At 37.0% G+C, this 5,418-nt stretch overlaps 1 pseudogene; it reads left to right on the top strand.

Moving 5' to 3' along the window:
• The first annotated feature begins 832 nt into the window (after positions 1 to 832).
• LOC106469480 lies at positions 833 to 4,656 on the top strand (annotated as a pseudogene).
• Positions 4,657 to 5,418: the final 762 nt, after the last annotated feature.

The following is a 5,418-nucleotide window of genomic DNA, read 5'->3' as shown; positions in this document are numbered from 1 at the left end:
TCCCATGTTTTTCACCATTGTAACTCAAAATACCATATTATATCTATTAAAAACACAGTCATTTTAAACAAAGAACCCAACATAAGCAAACGGAAAATCAAGGAATCCATCTTAATTGAACAAAACAACCCTACTCTAAACCAACACCCCGGGGTGCCAAGATACCTCTTCTAAGTTTTGCAACAGTATCCGGTCATGTGACTTCTCTGTTCAATACTGTATATATATTTATATATATTTGTCCGTGTAAATGTAAATTACTTGTACCTGATGATGACAAAACCTTGTCGAAACGTTGTACATTTGCTGTTATGTTAAACTTATATTAAAGTTTTTCTTCATTACCCATTCAAGCCGTCTCCAACCATTATTAGTCTCAAAGTGGGTTCCTCGTCATCGAATTTATTTTAAGATTTTGTTAGTAGTATATTTCAATAGTCTACACACAATTTTTAACATCTTAATTTATTTATTTTCAGAGCCCTAGTAGAAAATCGAATATCCTAACATTAATATGTAAATTTAGTAATATAACAGTCTGATGATGTTATAAATATTATGAAATTATCTTATGTTTCATCAAATAATTCATATGAGGTCATTTCCATTTCTTGTAGAATATTTTATGAAATGTAAAAATATAAAAATTGAAGTATCACAAAAATATTATAGACACACACTTACTTGCAGCTTTATTCTGCTGTTGTCATGAAAATACGTTAATTTATTTTACTGCAACCTTTAGATGGCGCTAAATGTTAGAAATATTTTTTCAAGCGGCTCTGAGAAGACCATGCGCAGAATTCATTTTAAAACCGGTTGTTTCCGGCGTTTCTCGATCGTTCTTGGTCTTATATTCGGGAAGTTATTGTTGCCCAGACCTTGACAATAAATGATAGCTTATGTTCGGTCAAGATCTGATATCGAAACTGTAACTTTCATTTAAAATATAATCTAATTCATTCTGAATGTCCTCCAAATTTACGGTAACTAAACCCGAGGAAAACCCTCTTCCCTCGGAAACCGAAGAAGTAAATTGTGGGACAACATCGCAGGCCACTTCCTTGGCCGGTGACGAACTTGACGAATCGAATGTGCGTACTCACACTTCTGAAGATGCTATTCTTGACGATGAAAATATTTCAGGATATGAAAGGAATATGTACCTTTTTCACGAAGAAACATCTGAAAATGAACGAGTGGCCAGCCTGCTCAGCACCCTTGCTAACTACAACGTCACTATGCCACCCGTTACCGAAGGAAGTGGTAATGCTGCTAAACCTCCAAAAAAAGCCAATTTAGGAACCATTTCCGGCGTTTACTTTCCATGCATTCAGAACATATTAGGAGTTTTGTTCTTTATTCGTCTAGTGTGGATCGTTGGAACTGCAGGCGTGGTAGAAAGTTTTTTTATAGTGTTTTTGAGCTGTTGTGTCACATTCACTACGTGTATATCATTGAGTGCTATTGCTACCAACGGTATTGTTCCAGCAGGAGGTTCATACTTTATGATATCAAGAGCATTAGGTCCAGAATTTGGAGGTGCTGTTGGAGTTTTGTTTTATCTTGCAACTTCTGTTGCTGGAGCAATGTATATTACTGGAGCTGTGGAAATTTTCTTACTGTATCTCTTTCCCGAGTTTTCGCTCTTTGGAGATTTAGGTAAAGACCCAGATATTATGTACAATAACTTTAGAGTTTATGGAACAATACTGTTAATAATCCTTGGTACGTTTGTTTTTATTGGAGTAAAATTTGTAAGTTTGTTCGCTCCAGTAGCACTTATATGTGTGTTAGTGTCTATTCTTTTGGTATATGTTGGTATTTTTGTGAACTTCAATGGAAGGCAGGACTTGAAAATGTGTGTCCTGGGAAACCGAATATTAAACAATGAACAATTTTCTTCATGTTCCAAGAATCCCAACATCAGTGGATCGCTCTACTACATATACTGTAAGACCAGCAATGAACTGAGTAACACTGTTCAGTGTGACCCTTACTTCTTACAAAATGATGTCAAAGAAATGTTAGGAATTCCTGGTTTAGGGTCAGGTACATTCAATACCAATGTACAACCTAGGTACAGACATAAAGGAGACATTGTTTCAATATCGATGGACTCTACTTTGTATGGAACAAACACGTACAATCAGATTTCCGTTGATATTACATCATCATTCACAATTTTACTTGCTATTTTCTTTCCATCATGTACAGGCATCATGGCTGGTTCAAATAGATCTGGGGATCTAAAAGATGCCCAAAAGTCAATTCCAACTGGAACTTTGGCAGCTCAGGTTACCACATCAGTAGTTTATCTTTCTGGAGTTCTCCTTTTTGCTGGGTCCTTTAACAACCTATTTATTCGAGACAAATTTGGTGAAAGTGTACGTGGACAACTAGCTGTTGCTGCTCTGGCCTGGCCCCATCCAATGGTGATTGTAATTGGCTCATTGTTTTCAACAATTGGAGCAGGTTTGCAGTCACTGACAGGTGCTCCACGCCTGATGCAGGCCATTGCCAAAGACGAAATTATTCCTTTCCTAAACTGTTTTGAATATAGCTCTTCTAGAAATGAACCAGTATATGCTATCTTTCTAACTTTAGCTATTTGTGAGTGTGGGATATTAGTTGGAAACTTGGACTTTATAGCTCCTATTCTAACTATGTTTTTTCTGATGTGCTATATGTTTGTTAACTTGGCTTGTACTCTACAGTCTTTACTTCACACTCCAAGCTGGCGGCCGCGGTTTAGATATTATCACTGGACTCTTTCTTTGCTTGGCGTATTTCTGTGCTTAGTTGTTATGTTTTTATCTAGCTGGTACTATGCTCTTGGAGCCATGCTTATTGCTGGGTGTATTTATAAATACATAGAATTTAGAGGAGCAGAGAAAGAATGGGGTGATGGAATTCGTGGATTGGCATTGTCAGCAGCTCGTTTCAGCCTATTGCGACTTGAGGAAGGTCAGCCACACACCAAAAACTGGAGACCTCAGATCTTAGTGCTGTGTGAGTTGAATGAAGATTTGACTCCTCGTTATCCAAAACTTATCTCATTTGCTGCTCAGTTGAAAGCAGGGAAAGGCTTGATTCTCGTTTGTTCTGTGTTAAAAGGCAACTATACTGACACATATAGTGAAGCTCAAGCAGCAAAACAATCTCTCAGAAATATCATGACTAACGAAAGAATTAAAGGTTTTGCTGAAGTGGTAGTGAATAAAAACATCACAAATGGCATTAGTCATTTCATTCAGACTGCTGGTTTAGGGGGACTGAAACACAACACTGTTATCCTTGGTTGGCCAAACGGGTGGAGACAATCTACAGACGAGCGATCATGGAAAGTCTTTATAGATACTATCCGTCTTGTTTCTGTTAGTAGAAATGCTCTCCTTGTGCCCAAAGGAGTGGATGTTTTTCCTGAAAGCACTGAGAAAAAAGTGGGATACATTGATGTATGGTGGATTGTCCAGGATGGCGGTCTTTTGATGCTTTTGCCATTCTTACTTCAGCAGCATAGAGTGTGGAAAAACTGCAGGCTGCGAATATTTACTGTTGCTCAACTTGAAGATAACAGCATTCAAATGAAAAAGGATCTTGCAATTTTCCTGTATCATCTTCGCATTGATGCCGATGTAGAAGTGGTTGAGATGGTGGATAGTGATATATCATCATATACATACGAAAAAACTCTAATGATGGAACAGCGCATTGAAATGGTTAAACAGCTACAGCTCACAAGACACGAAACTCTGAAAAGCGTGCAGTCAGCAGTGGAAAATCGACAGTTTTCACGACGTCTTTCAAAAAATAAAGTTCGGTTCGGTGTTAGTGAAATTTCATATGAAGAAAATGAACTTCAGCCTATCGTACGTCACATCAACACTTCAGAAGGACAAGTATGTGTACCACTGATGAGTGAACAACATGATGTTGAAACTGCTACAGGCCAAATACCAATCCCAGTCATCTTTACGTGCAGTCCTGAGCACTCATCGCAGGGTTCTCTGAATGACATTAAAAATCATTCAGAAACACCATACCCACAGAAAGCAACTGAACAGTCTTTTGAAGAGAAACCAGCTGAACATCTCAGAAGCGATAATTCCTTTAACCAGTTAATGTCTGTTAAACCAGATGACACCAACGTCCGACGAATGCACACCGCAGTGAAGCTCAATGAAGTTATTGTTAACAAATCTCACGGAGCACAGCTGATCATCATCAACTTACCAGGACCACCAAAAATGCAGATAGGAGAAGAGAACTACATGGAATTCCTAGAAGTGTTAACCGAAGGTTTAGACCGGGTTTTGATGGTGCGAGGTGGAGGTCGAGAAGTCATTACCATATATTCTTAAAGAGTAACTTTGTGCTTTCATTATATGTTTGTTTTTCATTCATATATTGTAATATTAACTTCAGATATGAATGTACGACAACTCTTGGAATTAATTTTTTATATTTCTTCTTCTTCTAAGTAGTAAAATAGCATACAGTTTACATTTTTGAATTGATATTTGTATATAATTGTACGTCTGGTACAGGTTTCATCAGATACTTTGTACGTCTGGTACAGGTTTCATCAGATACTTTTCAAAGGAAAAAATAAAGTTGATTAAAAATAGTAATAGAAAAGTTCATATTTAACGTTAGTTTGTTTGTAATTAAGCACAAAGCTACACAATGAGCTATCTGTGCTCTGCCCACCGCGAGTATCGAAACCCGGATTCTAGCGTTGGAAGTCCGCAGACAATCCGCTGTGCCAATTGGGGGCCTTTAACATTAGAATGGAGTAAGTATGAAATGTACTGCAGATCTCAGATTACTTGTTTATAAGTATTGTTATTGTTTCTTGTTCTTGTATCTGGACGAATGGAGTGGAACCGTTTGTTTATAATCAATAACACTTCTGGCGCCTGATATAAGATAATTAAAAAATTACATAATATATCTATATAAATTGTATTTTCTACAATACCGTAATTAATCAACGTATCAATAAATAAATCAGAAAATTTCAGTTAAAAATTTGATATGAAAAAGTACTGAAAACAAAACAGATGTGAACATTTTATTTGCCAACTATCATACTGAAAAAGCCGAAACGTTTACTCAATCGGAACATCACTCGGGCTGTTCCGTTGTACCTCCTTACGGCGAAAATGCCGGTTACCATTGGCCATTACGCACTGACTGGAACGCTATTTCATTGACTAGGAATAGAATATTGCTAATGGAAACCAAGAACATTTGAATGAGTTATTTTTCGGAAATAAATGTTTTTGTGCTCTGTTTTGTTCCTTAAGCGTAGGCTGTTTTTAATAATTATAAAAGTCTAAAAACGCACCGGGCTCATTTAAGTAGCTCGAACATAACACTTAACATGACATTTAAGTAGCTCGAACATGACAC

This window comes from Limulus polyphemus, unplaced genomic scaffold, assembly GCF_000517525.1.
Source record: "Limulus polyphemus unplaced genomic scaffold, Limulus_polyphemus-2.1.2 Scaffold3510, whole genome shotgun sequence".
Lineage (NCBI taxonomy): Eukaryota > Metazoa > Arthropoda > Merostomata > Xiphosura > Limulidae > Limulus > Limulus polyphemus.
This window is presented reverse-complemented; position numbering and strand designations above follow the sequence as displayed.